The sequence below is a fragment of the Rhinatrema bivittatum genome, chromosome 8 (assembly GCF_901001135.1).
Source record: "Rhinatrema bivittatum chromosome 8, aRhiBiv1.1, whole genome shotgun sequence".
NCBI lineage: Eukaryota > Metazoa > Chordata > Amphibia > Gymnophiona > Rhinatrematidae > Rhinatrema > Rhinatrema bivittatum.
The window spans coordinates 155594934-155620301 of NC_042622.1; the positions used below are offsets into that span (position 1 = coordinate 155594934).

The window sequence follows — 25368 nt, forward strand, 5'->3', positions numbered from 1 at the left end:
CCCCCCCCCAGTTGTTTTGGGAAACCAGTAAGGCTGTATTAAGGGGGGAAATCAAATTATTTCTTATTTGACTGGAATAAATACTCGATTAAATAAGACTATTTTACAGGTGGAAGAGAAACTAAAAGTAGCAAAGAGAAAATTGGTGAACCATGTATCTAAGCAAAATAAATTGGAATATAGTACTTTATTGGGCAGTTTAAATACTGCAATTCACCAAAGGACGCAAAGAATGTTACAGCATTCAGAACACAATTTCTTTCGTTTTGGCAACAAGGCTGGGAAAGTTTTAGCCAATGCAGTGATAGTTTGGAGGGGAAGAACATTTATTGAGCAGCTGAAAAGTACTCAAGGGAAAATAGTAACTAAACGTGCGGAGATCTGTGAAGTCAGGAAAGATTTTTATGAAACATTTTACTCAGAGGATGGAACAGGAGGGAGGATGGAGGAAGATACATTTTTAAAGAATTAAAATTACCTCAAGTAGTGGCACAACAATAGGAATGCTTTTTGAAGATCCCCATGGTCCGATTTTGATTTAAACATTATTATATCTTGATTTTCCGATATTTTATAAGCAAGATTTATGACATATTTTTGGGATAACATAATTAAATGAATATTTCTTATATAAAATTTGTCTATGTGTATATTTTAATTTTTGTTTTGTATTTTAGTTTCCCCTGACGCAGCCTCTTTGCGTGAGGCAAAACTTGGGCCCTAGTCAGGACTTCACTCTTAAAGGAGAGATCTTGCTCTTTATGAAGACCTATGTCCAGGATGTAAATTTGAGAGTTATTCCTTATACAAAGTTTCACGGCCTGGACTAGAGATTTGATGTGTCCTTTTTAGAATGTATTAAGGAGTTGGATTGGAATTTGGCCATCTCCTGGAAAAAGGGTTCTGAAGAAAATTTAGTGATCAATATAGTATTGCTTAGCTTTTATTTTTGTATGGATGTGTATGCGTGATTGGTTATATGTGATATGGTAGCGTATTTTTTATGCCTTATTTTATATGTATATATTTGTATGGTGTGTCTTAATTTTTTCTATGAAAATATTGTATTTGTAAAAAACATTTATGTATCTATTGAATATTGTAATAAAACTATATTATAAATTGTTTAAAATTTTAAAAAGTCTTGTTGAATGTACGTATTAGGATCTGTTTGAAATTGACTATATACGTACCCTTTTGCATTAATTAAATATTTAAATAGACCAATTTAGGCCTATGAGATTCTTAAAGTAATTAAATTAAGTAAATCCTGAAAGGCCCCTGGTCCAGATGGGTTCTTGAACAACTATTACAAGATCTTAAGTCAGCAAATTGTAGGACCCATGAGTATATTTTTCTTGAAGGCTTTACAACAGGAGGCTTTTCCCCCAGACTTCAATACAGCATATATTATGGTATTGCTAAATCAGGGAAAGATTTGTTATTATTACCATCTTCATATAGACCTATTTCACTGCTAAATTGTGATTTAAAAATCTTTACTAAAGTTCCAACATGGCTTTATATGATGCAAATTCTCTAGAAATGGTTATAACAAAAAGATCTTAAGGAAACTGATAAAAAAATTAGATCCTTTTTAGGGAATGGAAAAAAGGCAAGAATTCAGCTGTCAATATTGATGAAATCCTTCGATCAAGGGGGTTTGAAATGTCCCTATTTACAATGGTATAATCTGACATGTATGTTATGCCATATTTCAGACCAGGTGTTTGAAACTGCACAATATTCTTCTCACACATTTTTGCAGAGTTGGTTAGGTCCAATATCTTTAAATTCTTTGATACAGATTAACAAACAAGATGTTCTAGGGGAACTTAAAACACATACAGGCCGATTCAGTAAAGTCCCCGGGAGATCGGACGAACGCCCGCTCTCCTGGCGTGTGCACCGGCCCCTCGCCAGTGCGCACGATTCAGTATTCAAATGAGGTGGTGCGGTAGAAACGGGGAAAAGGAGGCGCTAGGGACACTAGCGCATCCCTAGCGCCTCCTTTTTGACAGGAGCGGCGGCTGTCAGTGGGTTTGACAGCCGACGCTCAATTTTGCCGGCGTCGGTTCTCAAACCCGCTGACAACCACGGGCTCAGAAACCGGACACCGGCAAAATTGAGCGTCCGGTTTTTGGCCCGACAGTCGCGGACCGAATTAAAAATTTATTTATTTTTTTAAACTTTTTTTACTCTTCGGGACCTCCGACTTAATATCGCCATGATATTAAGTTGGAGGGTGCACAGAAAAGCAGTTTTTACTGCTTTTCGGTGCACTTTCCCAGTGCTGGAAGAAATTAGCGCCGACCTTTGGGTCGGCGCTAATTTCTGAAAGTAAAATGTGCGGCTTGGCTGCACATTTTACTTTCTGTATCCCGCACGCATACCTAATAGGGCCGTCAATATGCATTTGCATGTTGAGGGCGCTATTAGGTGCCGCGGGTTGGACGCGCGTTTTCCTCCCCTTACTGAATAAGGGGTAAGGGAAAACGCACGTCCAAGAGCAGGCTAACAGTGCGCTCCGTCGTTGTGGGAGGGCCTGGGCATTGTTGGGGAAACTTGCTAGAACACTGAGTAAAAAGTGTCATTTATTTCTATTCATGGGAATCCACAGTTTGTTCCAGGTTTAGAAAACATAATTTTTAAAGTCTGGAATACAAAAGGACTTAAACAATGTCAACAATTCTTTTCAGGAGACTCAAACGTCATACAGTTTTCAGGAGGTGCAAGATCTTTATTCATTTTCACATAAAGATTTCTATGCATATTTGCAAGTACAGCATTATATAAATGATCTCAAGTCTAATCCAGACATTGGGAAACCTGGGTTATTAGAGAAGATATTGATAGGTAATAAGAAAGAGAAGAATACTTACGCTAAATAAAACAGAGCTTTAACTAGCATAAAAATGTCAAATGTGTTGAGATCTTTAGTAGGTGGAGTAAATGATTGAATTTTAAGCTGACAATACAAGAATTTTAACAGTGTTTCAAAAATATCAGTGAAATTACAGAAAATGTTCTATTAAGGGAAATACAATACAAATTTCTCTATCAAGCATACTTATCGCAAGAAAGAGCATATCAAGCCAAAGTGTGTGTTTCAGCACTTTGTTTAAAGTGTAATAGTGGAATAGGGGGTTATGTCCATGGATTTTGGGGGTGTCCTATAATTCAAAAATTTTGGAGAGAATTACAGGTACATATAGAAAGTCTTTTAAACATTTCTATTCCATTGGACCTGAACATTTGACTCTTTGGGAAGTATGTGAAAATGCAACCGGAGGTAAGGTCAAACAAAAGACTATTTCTAGATAAAGTTAGTTTGGTTGCAAAAAAACAATATTAACTACTTGGATTGGGAAAGTCCAACATTTGCCCAATGAGAATTGAGAATGGTTAAATTTATATCGTCTGAATATTTATCAGCAAAACTCTGCTAAGTAAATGATTTGACATTATGTTGGAAATATGGAAAGAGTATTTATCTTCGTTCCCTTCATTAATGAGGAATGTAATATTTAATTTGTAAGGTTTATGGGGAGAATTTTAAGGAATGATATGTATGTTGAAGAAGGTAACTGGGAGGTACATAAATAGGTGTTGGAAACAGGATGCTGGGCTTGATGGACCCTTGGTCTGACCCAGTATGGCATTTTCTTATGTTCTTATTACACATGTTTAATGTATGATTTTACCACTGGTTTGATTTTATCATGATATGATGTTGCACTATGGAATGAAACGCATTGTTTCAAAAATCAATAAACATGGTTAAAAAAAAAACCTACATGGATTCCTGCCTATTTGTGTGCAGAACAAACCTGTTCATACCCAACACTGGGGGTTGTTACAGCTGTTGCCAGCCTCCAGGGAACCCAGGACCCACATTTCCACAGACTTCATTGTGGATTTCTCCCTCTTACACAGTTCCACTACAATATGGGTCATAGTGGACAGATTCTCTAAATAGCACATTTTGTACCTCTCGCGGGGCTACCTTCAGCTCCTGAACTGGCTCGTCTATTCATTCAGCATGTTTTCAGATTACACGGCCTACCCTCTTACATTCTGTCTGACAGAGGTGTCCAATTCACAGCCCACTACTGGAGGGCCTTCTGCCAAACTTTTGGTATCACCTTAGACTTCACCACAGCCTATCATCCTCAGGGTAAGGGCAGATCAAGAGGATTAACCAGGTTCTCAAAACTTTCTTTCAAATATACATTAAGCAAAAGGCAGAATGATTGGGCTCCTTTACTACCCTAGGTAGAGTTTTCACATAACAACCACAAGAGTAGTACCACCGGTTCCTTTCCATTCCATATCATCTATAGAAAACGCCCCTGGGTGCCACTGCCTCTGCCTCTCACTGTGGGCAACCCTGCTGCCTGCCTAACCACCGAGGAACTCCAGGATCTTTGGATACAGACAAATCAACTAATTTCTCATGCCGCTACCCAGGCCAAGAAATATGTGAACACCCGACGTCGACTAGCACCTCAGTTCAAAATGGCTGATCTTGTGTAGTTAAGCACCCAACATTTGCATTTTTGCATCCCTTCGCTACATCTGGCACCTTGCTTCATAGGTCCGTTTCCCATTCTTCGGCAGCTTGGACCGGTGACATATCAACTCAAACTGTCCACTATTCTGCGAAACCATAAAGTGTTACATGTATCTCTACTGAAGCCCTTAGTTCTTTCCTGGCCTTCTCGACGACCTCCCAAGCCTACAGAAATCTAGGCCGAAGAGGATACACAATACAAGGCAGAAGAAATTCTAGATTCATGCAGACAGCACAACAAATTGGAATATCTCATTGCCTGGCAGGTATAAGGATAATCTGCATGGAACGGCTGTTATTACCCTTAACAGAAGACATGGGGGGGGGGGGGGGGGAGAAGGGAGCCTGCATGGTGCAGCAGTTACTACCCTAAATAGAAGGTTTGGAGATAACCTGCATGGAGTGGCAATTACATCCATAAGCAATTGCTGAGCAGACTGGATCGCTTATTTGAACTTTATAAGCCGTCATTACTATGTTACAATTTATTGATCTAGCGTCTTAAGAATGGTACTGGTTCGTTCTTCTTTTGTTTTAGTATGTGTTAATATTTCCTTATTATTTTATTTGATTATGAATGTTTTTATCATGTATGCTGCTTAGGGTTGTGTATAAGTGGCATAAAAAATGTTTGATTAAATAAATAAATAGATAATTTTACATGTTTATGTGCTACTACTGTCTGGACAACATGTCTTGATGGGACAGTAACTTTGGACAAGAGTCCTGTGCAGCCTTTTCACCCAGTAGACTACTCTCCACTGGTGGGGTTTGTGTGGTTTGTGTCAGTAGTTGCTCTTCAATGCAACTTGGGACTTCTCACACATAACGGTTGATCCATGCCTGCTTGTCCATAGGGAACATAAGTTTGCTTACTTGTAAATGGCTCTCTGTAGACAGCAGGATTAATCAGCCATATTTAATAACCTCCCCCTCTCACACATACACACACAACCCCACCTCCCTTGAGAGTCAACTACTTCACTAAAGCTTAAGCTCAGGAAGAGACTAAGAGGCTCACAAGGCACTAGGCATATATGCATGAACTCCCACGTATGTTCAGTAAAACTTTTACTGAGCTCTGAGAGCTGGGTCCATGTCAGTGCAATTAGATGATGTCACCCAGGGGTCAACTGGCCTATTGGGGGATAGGGAATACCTCTGTAGGATGGTTGTTCCAATCACGTGTTTTTGTTTATCAGCTTCCTGGCCCGAAGAAAAGCTCAGTGGGGCCGCAGCCTAAAAAGAAACCTGCAGGGCTGCAGCCTGAAGAGAGGCCTACACAGTCGTGGTAGAGCCCATCCTGCCGCGGCTTGAAGAGAGGTCTGCACGGCCATGGCAGAGCCCATAGTGCTGCGGCCTGAAGAGAGGCCTGCATGTATGTATGAGAAAGCCATGAGGTAAACAAAAAAGGGGATAGATCTCGTCCTTTTGAAAATCTTTATTATTATAAAAGCAAGTCACTCAATAATAGCCCGACTCCGGCCGAGTTTCGCCATGTTATTTATTTATTTATTTAAAGTTTTTTTATACCGATTTTCCTGCATAAAATGCATATCAAACCGGTTTACAATGAAACAGAATGAGCAGGAAGTAAAATTCCTTAGTCTAATACATTTAAACGTCAATAATGAAATAATTTTAAACAAAGGAAAAAGCTAAATAACATTAATAAAAGTTAAATTATTAACATAAACATAAATATAATTATATTAGAAGGAGCACAAAGGTTAGCATGAAGGGGAGCACAAAGGGGAAAACCCCTTTGTCACGCCCGGCACGCGACACCTGGTGTAATCGCGACGTTAATCGGGTCGCCGCTGGCTGGTCGTCATGACGTCGGGGGGGGGGGGGGGCGAGTCTTCACATCGCTGATTTTCTCTTTTAACATCTCAGTTCATTTTTACTATTTTTTTGTGTCTTTTTCTCACAAGATGTAGTTTTCTTTAAGTGCCCGATGGTAGTGGGCTGCCCCTCTGTAACAGCGCCTGGTGGAATCGCGCCGTTAATCGGGTCGCCGCTGGCTGGTCGTCATGACGTTGGGGGGGGGCGGGTCTTCACATCGCTGATTTTCTCTTTTAACATCTCAGTTCATTTTTACTATTTTTTTGTGTCTTTTTCTCACAAGATGTAGTTTTCTTTAAGTGCCCGATGGTAGTGGGCTGCCCCTCTGTAACAGCGCCTGGTGGAATCGCGCCGTTAAATGTTAAATGGGAAGCTTCAGGGGCTACGAGATACAAACATATAATGAGTAAAGAATCACAATTATAAAACATATATATGTGAGATCCTACATAAAAAATATAAATGATAAGGCTTGGACTGACAATAAAAATATATAAAAACATTATTAAAACATAATTAAAAACACAAATAATAATTAAATATCTTAAGGACATAAAAAGACAATACCATGAAGAGGGGCATATACATGCAGCTAAAAAACTTATAAAGAAATATATGTACATTTACATAAGCAATGGCACTGTAGTGAATTCGTTGAGAGAAACTAATGTATAGACTAAATACCTGTATAAGTTCTATATCAGTCATACACTGACTTGCAGAACCCATTGATTGGCAACCATCTATTGGTATCCTTAATGTAATGAAAAATACATAAGTGTTTTTAGGCGTCTTAAATACCTTTATAAAATTATTTTTTGAAAAGTAAAAAAATTTTTCCCAGTCTAATCACATTGAGATCTTTACTGTGTGCGAGCTCCTGTCAATTATGTCATTCAAAGAATATCAGATAGTTTGGAAAGATGTATACCTTAGTTGATGTAGACCCTGAAAAAGTTAATGGAGTATCCTTAGTGTTAAAACCAACCAGAGACAGATGTCTAAAACCGGCAATGAAAATGTAATCATATGTGCAAACACCTATATAAATGCCAAACAACTCTATATTTTTAACAATTAAAACCATAGGGGCAGATTTTCAAAGGCTACGTGCGTAACCTGAGAAAATCTGCCCCTGCACGCGCCGAGCCTATTTTGCATAGGCTTGGCGGTGCGCGCAAGCCCCAGGACACGCGTAAGTCCCGGGGCTTGCAAAAGTGGGCAGTCCGGGGGCGTGACGGTGGTCCAGGGGCGGATCTGGGGAGTGTCCGGGTTCAGGGGCGGTCCAGGGGCGGGTCCGGGGGCATGACGGCGGTCCGGGGGCATGTCCCGAGCCCTCCTCCGTTCCGGCCCTGCCTGCGTGCATAAGATACGCCTGTCTCTGGCAGGCGTAAAAAATAAAATAAGGTGGGGGGATTTAGGTAGGGCTGGGGGGTGGGTTAGATAGGGGAAGGGAGGTGAATGTGTGTGTGTGGGGGGGCGGAAAAAAAGTTCTCTCCAAGGCCGCTCCAATTTCGCTTAAGTTTTAAAATCTGCCCCATATTATTTAGACGGCGTGTTAAGACGCGGGGTAATCGCTGATAACGTACTTATTGTAAGTAATTGCACACTCCAGAAAACGTGGTGCAATTCGAATGGCAGATCAAACAAAAATTGTAACCGATTATTTACTTTGTATCGTGCATTTTATAAAACACACAAATAATAAAAGAAGTAGTGTTCAAGTAAGTAATGCTATGCCGATTCATGTGCCTCATGTATGAGAAAGCCTGCATGTGTGTGTGTGAGAGCCTGCATTTGTGTATCAGATCCTGCATGTGTATGAAAGACCGACAAAGATTGTGTATGTTTGAAAGACTGCATATGTATAACAGAGCAGAGACTCTGCATGTGTCTGTAAGAGCCTAAGCCTGTGTGTATGTGAGAGCGAGACAGACCTTATGCACGTTTGGGAATGAGAGAGCCTGTGTATGTGATAGCATATATGTGAGGGAGGAGAGCCTGTGTGTGTGACAGAATGTGTGTGTTAGGGGGAGAGAGGATAAAGATTGTGAGGTCCCCCTTCCCCAATCCACAACAATTTGTGAGTGACTGGAAATCAAAAGATCTCAGATATGGAAACAGTCCTAACCTCTTTAGTCTTTCCTCATAGTGGAGCTGTGTTTGGGAAATAGTAAAAAAACTATGTGAGTAATTGTAATTACGGGATGTCTGTTGGCTGTTGCCTGATGACATATTTATTTATTTTATTAATATGGTTTTAATATTATGAATGATGTCTTATATTGCTTGACTTTATTGCTTAATGTTTTATGAGGAATGATGTCGTTTCTGATTTTCCATTGCTGCACTGCATAATAGTCAGGTTTGCTGTGGTTTCCAGAGCATGTGTGTGTGCAAGAGTGAGTGAGTGAGCCAGTGAGCATGTATTTGAGTGAGAGAGAACAAGCGAGCTAATGAGCATATGTGTGAGCAAGAGGATTATTTTAACCAGTGAGCAGCAATGACCTCTGGTTTTTCTTCAAATTGAACAAATCTTTCACCTTTTAAATCAGTGAGCATATATGTGAGACAGTCAGCATAAGTGTGAGAGAAGGGAGTTTGTGTGAGAATGAGCATATATGTTAAAAAGAATATATATATATATATATATATATATATATATATATGAGAGAGAAGAAAGTTTGTGCATACTGTCATGGTTTTGAGGTGTTGAAGTGGATTCTTGGGTACTGCGGTGATGGCCACTCCCACGGGGAGGAGCCCCGTGAGGAACCGCAGTACTAGGCTAGACTCTATACACGCAGACACAGAGAATTTGTATTTATTATACAGCTTGATGGTACTGCCTGGGGAGCGTACAGCAGTGAGGTAACCCAGTAGAAGTAGTCCAGAAGTCCTCAGCAGAGGATACCAGCCCCACACTCGAGTAGATGATAAGCAGCACAGGGTAGCAGAGGAAGATCCCGAATGAAGACTCTGAGTGCTGAAGCTGAGACAGACTGACAGGGTTAGTACTCACTGAAGTAGATAGCTGTATTGATGAAGATCCTGGCAGGCAGAAGTAGTTCAGTATAGGCACTAGAGTAGGGAGAGCAGGCGCTCGAGGAGCGAGTATCCGATATCACAGATAGGTACCTGAAAGAGAGCAGAAGGGCCCCCGAGGAGCAGGTATCCAGGTTAGCGATGAATTACCTTGAAGGGCAGAGAGAGAGCTTCCTGTGGCAGCTGGGAAGCGGCAGAGCAGCTTAGACCAGAGGCAATCCAATCCTTTCCAATCCAATCCTTGCTAACTCAGGGGTAGATTTTTTTAAAAAGCGCAATCGCGTACTTTTGTTCGCGCAGCAGGCGCAAACAAAAGTACGGAGGATTTTATAAGATATGCGCATAGCCGCGCATATCTTGTAAAATCCTGGATCGGCGCACACAAGGCTGCTGATTTTGGCCAGCCTGCGCGCGCCGAGCCGCACAGCCTGCCTCCGTTCCCTCCGAGGCCGCTCCGAAATCGGAGCGGCCTCGGAGGGAACTTTCTTTCGCCCTCCCCTCACCTTCCCCTCCCTTCCCCTACCTAACCCACCCCCCCGGCCCTATCAAACCCCCCCCTTACCTTTGTCCCTAGATTTACGCCTGCGAGAAGCAGACGTAAATCTACGCGCGCCAGCAGACTGCTGGCGCGCCGTCATCCGACCCGGGAGCTGGTTCGGAGGCCTCGACCACGCCCCTGGGCTGGCACCATGCCCCCGGTCCCGCCCCCGAAACGCAGCATCGTTCGGCCCCGCCCCCGACACGCCCCCTTAAAAAACCCCGGGACTTACGCGCATCCCGGGGCTCTGCACGCGCCGGCAGCCTATGCAAAATAGGCGCGCAAGGGCCCTGCTCGCGTAAATCCGGGCGGATTTACGCGAGCAGGGCTTTTAAAATCCGCCCGTCAGTTTGTTAGCAAACGAAGGGCAGGCTAAATACCAGGATGTGATGACGTCACTCGGAGGGGACGCCCCCAAGGTTCCCGCCATGACTTGGATAAAGACGTGGGTGGCGTGCGCGCGCACACCCTAGGAGGCCCTCAGGAAAATCATGGTAAACACCGTCGCCATTGCTGTTCCGGGGACGCCGGAGAGAGCGGCATGAAGACGCAGCAGCAGCCATCTTCCCAAGGCTTGAGGAGAGAGAAGGAAGAAAGGTGAGGCACAGAGGTTGAAGCCGTCTGAGACCGATGGGACACAACACATACCTCCTATCCCTGATTAATCCATGACAATTTCAGGGTGACTGAAATCTAAAGTTCCCAGGTATGGACAAGCCTTAGTTTTAATTATTGGGTGTTATTTGATGCATCTGCCGTTTTGAAATATTTTATTGATTGGAAAATAAAAAAAATAATAATGTTATATGTTTTTAATCATTGGATGTTCTATTCATCAGCTGCTTTGAAATATTTATATTTTTTATGAGTATGGTTTTACTATTATGATTGATTTTATTGTTTGATGTTTAATGAGGAATAGTGATGTTTCTGTTTTTCCATTGTTGCACTGCATACGGAGTCTGTCTTGTTATGGTTTCCAATTCAGTTTTTGTTTGAATGTTTCTAGTTAAACGTTATTGTCTCTTTATTCTGTATTTGGTAAGGGTCTGTGTGTTCTGCATGTGTGACTGAGGTGAGGTATTCTGCTAGCGTGTAGTTTCTGTGTGGAGCTCTATAACAGCTTGGCTTGTTCTGTTTTCCTAATATCAGGTGTATTGGTGTTTTAGGGCCTGGTGTAATATTTGGGGAAGGGATGGCAACAAGTAAGAACTTTGCACCATGATGCAGCAGTGGGGCACTCGCTGCCTGGCTGGTACAAGGGAATAAGGTGCTCTAGGCAAACTTTGTAGCCTGGTGCCCCTTTCCCGCACCTCCCCATACACATGCATTTATAACATATTTTGCATGAAAAATGACATTGTGAGGTAAAAATAATATACATGTTGTTGTGATAGTTACATGCACTGCTATGGTGCCAACCAGAAAACTCTGCAACTTGGAACTCATATGGCATTGGACCTATTGTAACATATTGGGTGTAGACATGGTCCTCCCGTATCAACACAGTACTAGTATCTGCCTCACTCAAACAGTAACAACCCCACCTATGAAAAGGAATACCGCAAATATTACACCAGACTCTACAACATCAATACACCTCCTATTAGAAAAACAGAACAGGCCAAGCTGCTACAGAACCCTACAGAGAAACCACATGTTAAAAGAATGCTTCACCTCAGTCATGCATGCAGAACACAGAGAGACCCTCACCAACTACAGAATAAAGATACCATAATGTGTAAATAGAAATGTGCAGAGAAAAACTGAACTGTAAATCGTAACACATCAGACTCTGTATACAGCACAACAATGGAAAAAACAGAAATATCACCATTCCTCATAAAATATCAAACAATAAAATCAGGATTATATAAATCATTAATAATAGTCAAATCACACTAATAAAATAATTTCAAAACAGCTGATGAATAGAATGTCCAATAATTAAAGACTCGTACAAATTTTGAAAATGTTCCCAAATACCAATAAAATATTTCAAAAGCACAGACACACCAAACACCACCCAATAATTAAAAATAAGGATAAAAAATCTCCCACTCTCCATACCTGAAACTTTTGATTTTCAGTCTGAGTTTGTCATAGATTAGTGGGGGGAGGTGGTGGCTGCGATACACAAACTTTCTCCTCTCTCTCACATACACACTCCAACATATGCACACTTGCTTACTCACACATATTGATTCACACACTCATTCTCTCCCCCACATGCTCTCTCTCTCACACACACACACACAATCATGTCAAGTGTGGGGCTTACAGGATGAAGAACCAGAGGGGTCTTGGAGACCTCAATATCAACTGGACAAATTGGTGACTAATTGGAAAAACTGGTTTTTCCCTTGTGTAAGCATGTTTGAAAATCCACCTGCGTATAAAAGCCGCTAAAGCCCCAGCGGAAATACACGCGCGACATTTACTCGAGCCACCTCTTAAGATCACGCGCACACATACGTACGGGGGGGGGGGGGGGGGATTTTAAATGATACTCGTGTACTTGCACACACGATATAAAATTGCAGCGTATCTCTGCTCACATGCTCGTTCCTTTTAAAATTAGCCGGTGTGTGAGCACATAAGCAGCAGCACAGCAGTAGCATGTCTATGTGTGTGTGTGTGTGTGTGTGTCTGTGTCACAGAGAGGGAGCGAGAGAGACCCACCCATACACACTTTGTATGTGAGAGTGTGTGTGTGTGTCTTTTTCTCTGAAACAGATGCACACTCTGTGTGGGCGAGTCTTTGAGTCTGAGAAAAAGTATGTCATTGTGTGCTTCAGTGTGCATTGCCAATAAAGTTTCTGCAATCTGAAAATCTGTTTGTTGAAACCAGGATATATCTCTATAAGAGATATAAGCAGATGTGTAGGGGCCCAACCAATTTGCCTAAATAGAACAGGAGGGGGGGGGGCCTGCAGCTCTGCTCACCCCTGGTCTAGAATGTGCTCTGCTTCTCAGTTATTTAGGAAAGATTAAGTTTATTTTGGAGATATTCTGGCTCAATTCTGCCGAGCTCCAGGGTCAACTTGGTGTGCTTTTGGGAGCTGTTGACATATGTGCTGCAGGGAAACTGCATGAGGGCGTCAGATACCCCAGGGGCCAGTTTTGAAAAAATACCCCAGGCTGACATTTTCGTGCAATCTGCCCCTGATGTCACCCACACGTAATGGCTAATTTAATCTTGCTGTCTACAGAGAACCTATTACAGGTAAGCAAAGTTGATTTATATCCAGACCGCTGGATTCTCTGCAAATGTTATTAAACCAACCTCAGAAAGTCTTCTATCTACACATTTTTCTTTTTTAATGAGACTGTCCGGTACCAGGTAGATTGTGTCCAGAGACCTGGTCTTGGATGTACTAGCGGATCACCTTTTAAGCAGAGAACAAGGAATCACAGTAGTGCAAAAGAAAATCTGATTCTTCTACTTTTGCAGCCCAGGCTCTGCTGGGTCTCTGCAGCTGGGCCTATTTTGCATTTTCAGCAGACAGTGGGGGGTTAGTGGGGAGGGGAAGGAAGGAAAAGGAAGACCAGGAGATGATTGGGGGGGGGGGGGGGGGGGGGAGGCTGGTGATGGTGGGTAGGTGGTTAATGATTTTTTTTTGGAGGGGAGGTAAGGGGTGTGGGTTTCAAATGATTGAGCTCTGCAGGTGGACAATAGGAAGCTCTGGGGAAGAAGTGTGTTTGTGATGGGAGGGACACAGAGAGGTGTTATGGAGAGGAGGGAAGATATTTGAAAGAAAGTGTGATTTACCAGGCAGAGGGTGGAGGAAGAGATATTTAAATGACCTTCAGGACTGATAAATAGCTCCCAGGGGTGAGGCAGGAAGAGCTTTAAAAGCAGACTTTAACTTACCTTGACTCTGGAGAGGTGAGGGAGTGGAGGTGTGTGGCAAGACCCCGGGTGTCCCAGGTCCTCCTGCATCCCAGTGCTGGACAGAGAGAGGTGGAGAGAGCAAAGAGAAGGGAAGCATTGCACAGCCATGTTGAATGGAATTAAACTGGAAATGCAGGACTCCATGGACTGGGGGAATTATTACCCAGAAGATGAGGTACGCTTGCTGTTTTTATTTTATCCTGTTTTGTAGAGCATTGGGACACTCTTGTTAAAGCTAAATTCCTCAGCCAAAGGATTGTTATCCCTCGATGGCTTCCCCACCCTGTTGATATAATCTCCAGCCAGTGGCCAGAAATGCCTGGGAATAGTTTTCATTCTTTGACACGTGGAACAATGAGACAGAAGGGAGAGATGGTGTTTCTATCCTTACCTAGAAACTTGCACTGCCACTGCCTGTGCTGTATTGTTTCTGCATGCAGCTGGGTGTGTGTGTGTGAGAGAAACCCTGTGGTGGGCCGTGTGCGTATGTATGTGAACCTCTGTGATGGGGCTATGTGTGTGTGTGTGTGTGTGTGTAGCTCTGTAGTGGTGTTGTGTATGTGTGTACATGTGTTAGAAGCTCTGTGGTGGAGCAGTGTGTGTGTGAGAGAGAAACCCTGTGGTGGGCCATGTGCGTATGTATGTGAACCTCTGTGATGGGGCTGTGTGTGTGTGTGTGTGTGTAGCTCTGTAGTGGCGTTGTGTATGTGTGTACATGTGTTAGAAGCTCTGTGGTGGAGCAATGTGTGTGTGTGAGAGAAACCCTGTGGTGGGCCGTGTGCGTATGTATGTGAACCTCTGTGGTGGAGCGGTGTGTGTGTGTGAAAGAAACCCTGTGGTGGGCTGTGTGCGTATGTATGTGTAACTCTGTGATGGGGCTGTGTGTGTGTGTGTGTGTGTGTAGCTCTGTAGTGGTGTTGTGTATGTATGTACATGTGTTAGAAGCTCTGTGGTGGAGCAGTGTGTGTGTGTGTGTGTGTGTGTGTGAGAGAGAGAGAGAAGCCCTGTGGTGGGCTTTGTGTGTTTGAATATGTGTGAGGGAAGCTCTGTGCTGAGGATATGTGTATTTAAATGAAGATCTATGCTGGGGCTATGTGTATGGAGCTCTGAGTGGGGCTGTGTGTGGATGAGAAGCTCTGTGACTCCATGTGTGTGTGTGTGTGCAAGGTTCTATGGTGGGCCAGTGCTTGTGTCTGAAGCCTTAGTGGGGCTGCAAGTGTGTGTGTGTGTGTGTGTGTGTGAGAGAGAGAGAAACTCTGGTGTTGCTGTGTGTTTGGAACTGTGGTGGGGATCTTGTTTGTGTCTGTGGAACTCTCTGGAGGGGCTGTGTATGTGTGGAGCTATGGGTGGAATGGTGTTTGTGTGAGAAGCCCTGTGGTGGGCTGCTTGTGTCTGTTTGTGTGAAGCTGTGTTATGGGGCTGTGTGTGTCTGTGTGTGTGTGTATGTGAAACTCTTTGGTGGGGTTGTACGAGTCTGTGTGTGAAGTTCTGTGGTTGGGCTGTGTGGGTGAAGCTCTGTGGTGGGGCTGTATGTGTGTGTGAAGCTCTGTGTGAGTGTGTATATGTGTGTGTGTGAAGCTGTGTTGGGTCTCTATGTGTGTAGTTCAGTGGTGGTCTATGTATGTGTGTGTAACTCTGTGATGGATCTGTGTATGTATATGGAAAGCTCTGTGGTGAGGCTGTGTGTGTGTACAAGTGTAAGAAGCTGTAATAGGACTGTGTGTGTGTGTGTGTGTGTGTGTGTGTGAAGTTCTATGGTGGGGCTGTGTGGCGTGAAGTTCTATGGTAGGGCTTTGCATATGTTGAGCTGCATGTATGTGTGTGGTGGGGCAGTATGCATGTGTATGTGTCTGTGTGAAGCTCTTTGGTGGAACTGTGAGTGTGAAGCACTGTTGTGGGGTTGCATATGTCTGTGTACGTGGGAAGCTCTGTGGTGGGGCCCTATGAGTGTGTGTATGAAGCTCTGTGGTGGGGCTGTGCATGCATGCGTGTGTGTATGTGCATGTGACTATGGTGGGGCTGTGTGTGTGTATATATGTGTGAGAAGCTGTAATAGGGCTGAGTGTGTGTGTATGAAGCTCTTTCATGGGGCAGTGTTTATGAGTATAGCTCTTTGGTGGAGAGGTGTGTGTGAAGCATTGTTGTGGGGTTGCGTACGTCTATGTGTACGGGAAGCTCTGTGGTGGGGCTGTATGAGTGTATGTATGAAGCTCTGTGGTGGGGTCGTGCATGCGTGTGTGTGTGCATGTGTGTGTATGTGCGGGTGACTCTGTGGTGAGACTGTCTGTTAGAAGCTTTGTGGTGGGGCTTTTTCTGTCTGTGTATGTGAAGCTCCATGGTGGGACTGCATGTGCATTTGTGTGTGACTCTGGTGGGTCTGTGTGTAGGAAGCTCTGTGGTGGGGCTGTGCATGTGTGTGTATGATGCTCTTTCGCAGGGCAGTGTATGTCTGTGTGAAGCTCTGTTGTAGGGTTGCATATGTCTGTGTATGTGGGAAGCTCTGTGGTGGGGCCCTATGAGTGTGTGTATGAAGCTCTGTGGTGGGGCCGTGCGTTTGTGTGTATGTGACTCTGGTGGTTCTGTGTGTGTGGAGTTTTGTGGTGGGACTATGTCTGTTATAAGCTCTGTGGTAGGGCTTTGTGTGTGTAACTCTGTGGTGGGGCTGTGCATGCATGCGTGTGTATATATATGCATGTGACTGTGGTGGGGCTGTGTGTGTAACTCTGTGGTGGGGCTGTGCATGCATGCGTGTGTGTGTGTATATATATGCATGTGACTGTGGTGGGGCTGTGTGTGTATATGGGTGAGAAGCTGTAATAGGGCTGTGTGTGTGTGTATGAAGCTCTTTTGTGGGGCTGTGTGTGTATATCTGTGTGAAGCTCTTTGGTGAAGCTGTGTGTGTGTGAAGCACTGTTGTTGGGTTATGCATGTCTGTGTATGTAGGAAGCTCTGTGGTGGGGCTGTATGAGTGTATGTATGATGCTCTGTGGTGGGGCCATGCATGCGTGTGTATGTGCGTGTGATTCTGTGGTGAGACTATGTCTGTTAGAAGCTTTGTGGTGGGGATTTCTGTGTGTGTATGTGAAGCTCTGTGGTGGGAATGTGCGTGCATTTGTGTGTGTATGTGCGTGTGACTCTGGTAGATCTGTGTGTGGGAAGCTCTGTGGTGGGGCTGTGTATGAATGCATGTGTGTATGATGCTCTTTCGCGGGGCTGTATGTGTCTGTGTGAAGCTCTGTTTTGGGGTTGTGTATGTCTGTGTGTGTGGGGGAAGCTCTCTGGTGGGGCTGTATGAGTGTGCGTATGAAGCTGTGTGGTGGGGCTGTGCATGCATGCATATGTGTGTGTGTATGAGCATGTGACTCTGTGCGTGGAGCTCTGTGGTGGGAATATGTCTGTTAGAAGCTCTTTGATGGGGCCGTGCATGCATGTGTGTGATGGTAACTCTGTGGTGGGTCTATGTATGTATTTGGCTCAGGGGCAGAGTTGTGAAAGTGGGTGTGACTCTGTGGTGGGTCTGTGTGTGCAGCTCTGTGGTGGGACTATGTCTGTTAGAAGCTCTGTGATGAGGCCGTGTGTGTATGTGTAACTCTGTGGTGGGTCTGAGTGTGTATTTGGCTCAGTGATGGAGCTGTGAATGTGGGTGTGACTCTGTGTGTGTAGCTCTGTGGTGGGACTATGTCTGTTAGAAGCTCTGTGATGGGGCCGTGTGTGTATGTGTAACTCTGTGGTGGGTCTGAGTGTGTATTTGGCTCAGTGATGGAGCTGTGAATGTGGGTGTGACTCTGTGTGTGTAGCTCTGTGGTGGGACTATGTCTGTTAGAAGCTCTGTGATGGGGCCGTGCATGTGTGTGTGTGTGTGTGTGTAACTCTGTGGTGGGTCTGTGTGTGTAGCTCTGTGGTGGGACTATCTCTGTTAGAAGCTCTGTGATGGGGCCGTGCGTGCATGTGTGTGTGTGTGTGTAACTCTGTGGTGGGTCTGTGTGTGTATTTGGCTCAGTGGTAGAGCTGTGTATGTGGGTGTGACTCTGTGTGTGTAGCTCTGTGGTGGGACTATGTCTGTTAGAAGCTCTGTGATGGGGCCGTGCGTGCATGTGTGTGTGTGTGTGTGTGTGTGTAACTCTGTGGTGGGTCTGTGTGTGTATTTGGCTCAGTGGTAGAGCTGTGTATGTGGGTGTGACTCTGTGTGTGTAGCTCTGTGGTGGGACTATGTCTGTTAGAAGCTCTGTGATGGGGCCGTGCGTGCATGTGTGTGTGTGTGTGTAACTCTGTGGTGGGTCTGTGTGTGTATTTGGCTCAGTGGTAGAGCTGTGAATGTGGGTGTGACTCTGTGTGTGTAGCTCTGTGGTGGGACTATGTCTGTTAGAAGCTCTGTGATGGGGTCGTGCGTGTATGTGTGTGTATTTGTAACTCTGTGGTGGGTCTGTGTGTGTCTCTGGCTCAGTGGTAGAGCTGTGTATGTGGGTGTGACTCTGTGTGTGTAGCTCTGTGGTGGGACTATGTCTGTTAGAAGCTCTGTGATGGGGCCGTGCATGTGTGTGTGTGTGTGTGTGTGTAACTCTGTGGTGGGTCTGTGTGTGTATTTGGCTCAGTGGTAGAGCTGTGTATGTGGGTGTGACTCTGTGTGTGTAGCTCTGTGGTGGGACTATGTCTGTTAGAAGCTCTGTGATGGGGCCGTGCGTGCATGTGTGTGTGTGTGTGTAACTCTGTGGTGGGTCTGTGTGTGTATTTGGCTCAGTGGTAGAGCTGTGAATGTGGGTGTGACTCTGTGTGTGTAGCTCTGTGGTGGGACTATGTCTGTTAGAAGCTCTGTGATGGGGTCGTGCGTGTATGTGTGTGTATTTGTAACTCTGTGGTGGGTCTGTGTGTGGAGCTCTGTGGTGGGACTATGTCTGTTAGAAGCTCTGTGATGGGGCCTTGTGTGTGTGTGTAACTCTGTGGTGGGTCTGTGTGTGTATTTGGCTCAGTGGTAGACCTGTGTGTGTGTGTGTGTAACTCTGTGGTGGGTCTGTGTGTGTATTTGGCTCAGTGGTAGACCTGTGTGTGTGTGTGTGTAACTCTGTGGTGGGTCTGTGTGTGTATTTGGCTCAGTGGTAGACCTGTGTATGTGGGTGGGACTCTGTGGTGGTACTATGTCTGTTAGAAGCTCTGTGATGGGGTCGTGCGTGTATGTGTGTGTATTTGTAACTCTGTGGTGGGTCTGTGTGTGGAGCTCTGTGGTGGGACTATGTCTGTTAGAAGCTCTGTGATGGGGCCTTGTGTGTGTGTGTAACTCTGTGGTGGGTCTGTGTGTGTATTTGGCTCAGTGGTAGACCTGTGTGTGTGTGTGTGTAATTCTGTGGTGGATCTGTGTATTTGGCTCAGTGGTAGAGCTGTGTATGTGGGTGGGACTCTGTGGTGGGACTATGTCTGTTAGAAGCTCTGTGATGAGGCCGTGCATGCATGCATGTGTGTGTGTGTGTGTGTGTGTGTGTGTGTAACTCTGTGGTGGGTCTGTGTGTGTATTTGGCTCAGTGGTGGAGCTGTGTGTGTGGGTGAGAAGCTCCGAGTTTCTGGCATTACATGCTTTGATTTTCTAATCTTGGCCTTTCTTCTGTTGGCCCCAGTTTTCTCCTGCTCACTAGGGGATGCAGCTCAATCAGAACCGGCTTCTATTGGGCTACGGCACCGTGGGTCTTCATTTGCACCTACCCGGTGGCAGTGGAGAGTTTTTCTGTTTCATATCACCCTTCTAACAGGCTTAGCTCAGGCTCTACAGAGCCAGTCCTTGGGCCCCTTCTGAGCTTCTGCAATCATGCGCCCTGAATTTGGCCACCAGTGTCACCTCTGTCACAGCCCCAGCAGGGATAGGGAGAAGACGACCTCTGGGAATGGAGCCGGGGTCCTCCTCCTCATGGTAGTGCTTGGCACTGCCACTGAGCCAGCAGGCTGGCCACACACCCGGCTTTACTTGCACGGGTTTTGTCTGCCTCCTTTCTGAGAAAAACTCCCATCTTTTAACTGAGCTGAGCCCTGGAGAAAGTGATGGCAAGACAAGAGGAGGCTGTGTGTGAGAAAACCGGCATCTCCCTGTGAGTGCGTGCCTCCTACTAAAGGGGTTACTCATTCAGACCTAAATACAGAAACCAACAGCATGCTGCAGCCCTGTCAGTAGTGAATTCACTTTCTTCTGACGCCTAGCGCCTTCCTCCTGCGCTCCCAGCACGAGTGAGAGAGTGGCATCTTACTGTATAAGAGAGTCACTGGCTGCGGCCTCCAGAGCCAAAAGATTCTGTCAGGCAGTGCAGGAGCTGAAGCCTCCTCCACACACACCCACACATGAGTGCATATCTGAACTCTGGGTTTCCGGGCACATTTTTGCACGTAGGGCCCAGAAATTGTGCACAGACACAGGAATTAAACTGTGCGCCCAAATTGACCCTCCTGCATGTAAATCCCATGTTAATGAAGGCGTTAGCTATTTCTCCCAAATGCAGAGAGATGTGTAGGCTTATAGTGCCTATTTTGTAACTCTGGCCAAAGATGGAATAAGGTCAGCTCACATTTCTGGGGCTCGAGTTAGGCTGCGGAGCCCTGGACTCGAGTTTTGTGCGCACGACTCTTATGCCCCAAATCATAGTTTGTGCACATAATTAACGTTTTATAAGCATAAACCATGGTTTGTGCATGCTCTTCAATTTTTTTGCACACATTTTTAGGTTTATGTGCTTTTTTTTTTTTAACTCCCAATGCATTTACGTACTACTAGCTATGTGCATCAGGAGTTAACCTTTTTAGTGCAAGCATTAAGATGTGTGTTGAAATTCAGTGCCCGTTTTTTACTCCTTTCGTATTACGTTAGGCCCTGTACAGTAAGAGAGGTCTTGTCTTCAGCACATCTTGGCCTGTTTTGGAGCTTAGGAGGTCTTGTAGAGAGGTAACTCTGCTGGGGTGAGGGGATGAGGGGTGAAGAGTAGGCAGCCTTAGAGGGAGGTGCTGGTTTCCCGCACTGGGCTCTTCATTCACATAAAGAAAAGTGATCCATGGCATTGCATTTTTTTTCCCACTGGGGGATGGATGCATCTGAGAGTCGTAGACTTGATCTTCGGTCTTTGGCTTCATTTTTAGAGCAGTCCAGGACAGCTTATTTGAGAACTCCCAATCGAAGATAAAAGCCCCATATTTCAGAAGGCAAAGGAGAGGCAGTTACTAGAAATTAATAGACACTGCTGGTAATGTCTCTGAACCTGTGTAATAGAAGTTAATAGGCACTGTTGGCAATGTCCCTTAAGGCATGCACTGGGAGGATATTTCTTATGATGTATAACAGAGGTTAAGAAGCAGTGGAAGGGATGACTCTATTGGTACATAACAGAAGTTAAGGTGGTTTACTAGGCGGATGGTTATAACAGTCAAAAAGGTTCTTAGGGACAGGACATAGACACTCCTGCTGTGATATGCTCTCAAGACTTATTAACTTCTGTTGCACATTATAAAAGACATCTTTGGCACTGCCTATTAACTTCTACTATACCCCGTAAGACATCCCTCCCACTGCCTATTAACTTCTGTTATACATCATAAGAGACATCCCTCCCAGTACCTATTAACTTTTGTTATACACCATAAGAGACATTTATTTTTATTTTATTTAAAGGCTTTTATACACCGATAACCGTTTGCACATTATATCTTCCTCCCAGTGACTATTCATTTCTGCTATACACTTTGAGACATCTCTCTCAGTGCCTATTATCTTGTGTTAAACATTGTAATAGAAATCCCCTCATGGGGTGCAATGTTTAGTGCCACTTAGCCAGTTAAGTTCAGATTTAGGTGGCTAAATGGTGCTGTTTGAATATTTTGGTACTTAGCCAGCGGACTTTTTATCAGGCTAAAATGAGATACACAAAGATGAGATAAATCTTTGTGTATCTTTCCTCACCCCAAGTCACATCAAATCTTCACTGATGTGTACTGTGCTGTTCGGACCTCTGACTGTGCATGTAAACCTGCCCCCCCCACAAACCCTAGCCCATCACCAAAACCTCACCCCGTTTGACCCTCCCACAGTGGTATAAGTAGTTGGCTAATAGGTGTGCACCTAGAGGCTCTCTCTCTCTCCATTCCACTCAACTCTACTCCTTTTTTCTCTCCTCTCCAAAACAGGAGCTGCGATATTTATCACAAATACCATTTCAGGCATAACACCAGGAAAAAAGGTGTAGTTATTTCCAGTGCAAAAACATGCATAACTGGCATTACACTATCCACAACATTAAATACCCCTCATTTTCATAAACTCCTCCCTTTTGACTAAATTTTAAAAATTTGCATACACATCTTGCAATGCCTTATTTATCGCATGCATTATGGCTTTATCATGTGCATTAGGGCCCTAACACCTACAATAAGGCCCTAACACGATTTATTAAATGACCCTGTTAGCCAGATGAATGCTAAAATTCAGTGTTGTCAAGTTTAGCTAGCCAGATAAGTGAGGGATTGCTATTCAGCTGTCCTAAAATTAGCCAGATAAACTATATTAAGTGCTCAGCTGCAACACTGAATATCTCAGCCAAGTTCTATAGTAACATAACATAGCAATGACAGCAGATAAAGACCAAATGGTCCATCCAGTCTGCCCAGCAATTTGCTTGTGACAGTAACTGCCGTTCTGTGCAGGTTACTCCCTTGCATTCTGTTAATGGTAGTAACTGCCGCTCTGTGCAGGTTACCCCCATGTATTCTGTTAATGGTAGTATCTGCCACTCCATGCAGGTGCCCCCCATGCATTCTGTTACTGGTAGTATCTGCCGCTCTGTGCAGGTGCCCCCCATGCATTCTGTTAATGGTAGTATCTGCCGCACTGTGCAGGTGCCCCCCATGCATTCTGTTAATGGTAGTAACAGCCTCTCTGTGCAGGTTATCCCCATGCATTCTGTTAATGGTAGTATCTGCCGCTCCATGCAGGTGCCCCCCATGCATTCTGTTAATGGCAGTATCTGCCGCTCCGTGCAGGTGCCCCCATACATTCTGTTAATGGCAGTATCTGCCGCTCTGTGCAGGTGCCCCCCCATGCATTCTGTTAATGGCAATATCTGCCGCTCTGTGCAGGTTACCCCCATGCATTCTGTTAATGGCAGTATCTGCCGTTCCATGCATGTTACCCCCAGGCATTCTATTAATGGTAGTATCTGCCGATCTGTGCAGGATACACCCATGCATTCTGTTAATGGTAGTAACAGCCGCCCCGTGCAGGCTACCCCCATGCATTCTGTTAATGGTAGTAACAGCCACTCTGTGCAGGTTATCCCCATGCATTCTGTTAATGGCAGTATTTGCCGCTCCGTGCAGGTGCCCCCCATGCATTCTGTTACTGGTAGTATCTGCCGCTCCATGCAGGTGCCCCCCATGCATTCTGTTAATTTATTTATTTATTTAACATTTTTATATACCGAAATTCATGTAGCAAAGTTACATATCATTTCGGTTTACATTATAACAGAAACAAGCATGTAAGAATGTGATTACATCAAACCGGGAAAATAAACTTGGATCAAGGAACTGGGGAGTAACTTATAAAGATTATTAATTCTATTATGCATTCTATTAATGGTAGTATCTGCCTCCCCGTGCAGGTTACCCCCATGCATTGTTAATGGTAGTAACTGCCGCTCCGTGCAGGTGCCCCCCATGCATTCTATTAATTAATGGTAGTAACTGCCGCTCCGTGCAGGTGCCCCCCATGCATTCTGTTAATGGCAGTATCTGCTGCTCTGTGCAGGTTACCCCCATGCATTCTGTTAATGGCAGTATCTGCCGCTTCATGCAGGTTACCCCCATGCATTCTGTTAATGGTAGTATCTGCCACTCCGTGCAGGTGCCCCCCGTGCATTCTGTTAATGGTAGTATCTGCTGCTCTGTGCAGGATACACCCATGCATTCTGTTAATGGTAGTATCTGCCGCTCCGTGCAGGTGCCCCCCATTCATTCTGTTAATGGCAGTATCTGCTGCTCTGTGCAGGATACACCCATGCATTCTGTTAATGGTAGTATATGCCGCTCCGTGCAGGTGCCCCCCATGCATTCTGTTAATGGCAGTATCTGTCGCTTCGTGCAGGTTACCCCCATGCATCCTGTTAATGGCAGTATCTGCCGCTCTGTGCAGGTTAACCCCATGCATTCTGTTAATGGTAGTATCTGCCACTCCATGCAGGTGCCCCCCATGCATTCTGTTACTGGTAGTATCTGCCGCTCTGTGCAGGTGCCCCCCATGCATTCTGTTAATGGTAGTATCTGCCGCACTGTGCAGGTGCCCCCCATGCATTCTGTTAATGGTAGTAACAGCCTCTCTGTGCAGGTTATCCCCATGCATTCTGTTAATGGTAGTATCTGCCGCTCCGTGCAGGTGCCCCCCATGCATTCTGTTAATGGCAGTATCTGCCGCTCCGTGCAGGTGCCCCCATACATTCTGTTAATGGCAGTATCTGCCGCTCTGTGCAGGTGCCCCCCATGCATTCTGTTAATGGCAATATCTGCCGCTCTGTGCAGGTTACCCCCATGCATTCTGTTAATGGCAGTATCTGCCGTTCCATGCATGTTACCCCCAGGCATTCTATTAATGGTAGTATCTGCCGATCTGTGCAGGATACACCCATGCATTCTGTTAATGGTAGTAACAGCCGCCCCGTGCAGGCTACCCCCATGCATTCTGTTAATGGTAGTAACAGCCACTCTGTGCAGGTTATCCCCATGCATTCTGTTAATGGCAGTATTTGCCGCTCCGTGCAGGTGCCCCCCCATGCATTCTGTTACTGGTAGTATCTGCCACTCCATGCAGGTGCCCCCCATGCATTCTGTTAATTAATTTATTTATTTAACATTTTTATATACCGAAATTCATGTAGCAAAGTTACATATCATTTCGGTTTACATTATAACAGAAACAAGCATGTAAGAATGTGATTACATCAAACCGGGAAAATAAACTTGGATCAAGGAACTGGGGAGTAACTTATAAAGATTATTAATTCTATTATGCATTCTATTAATGGTAGTATCTGCCGCTCCGTGCAGGTGCCCCCCATGCATTCTGTTACTGGTAGTATCTGCCGCTTCGTGCAGGTTACCCCCATGCATTCTATTAATGGTAGTATCTGCCGCTCCGTGCAGGTTACCCCCATGCATTCTGTTAATGGCAGTATCTGCCGCTCTGTGCAGGTTAACCCCATGCATTCTGTTAATGGTAGTATCTGCCGCTCCGTGCAGGTTACCCCCATGCATTCTGTTAATGGCAGTATCTGCCGCTCTGTGCAGGTTAACCCCATGCATTCTGTTAATGGTAGTATCTGCCGCTCCGTGCAGGTTATCCCCATGCATTCTGTTAATGGTAGTAACAGCCTCTCTGTGCAGGTTATTCCCATGCATTCTGTTAATGGTAGTATCTGCCGCTCCGTGCAGGTGCCCCCCATTCATTCTGTTAATGGCAGT

General features: G+C 44.9%; 1 protein-coding gene across 2 annotated transcripts in view; it reads left to right on the forward strand.

Annotated features, from left to right (window-relative positions):
- The window catches only part of LOC115097968 (forkhead box protein A2-A-like), a 51741-nt gene that overhangs the window by 15027 nt on the left and 11346 nt on the right, over nt 1-25368 (forward strand). Inside the window, exon 2 of one of the 2 annotated variants that reach the window (XM_029614186.1) lies at nt 5776-5973. The gene's annotated coding sequence lies outside the window, so the exon portion shown is untranslated. The remainder of the gene's footprint in view (nt 1-5775; nt 5974-25368) is intronic. The other variant, XM_029614187.1, reaches the window with a different exon arrangement.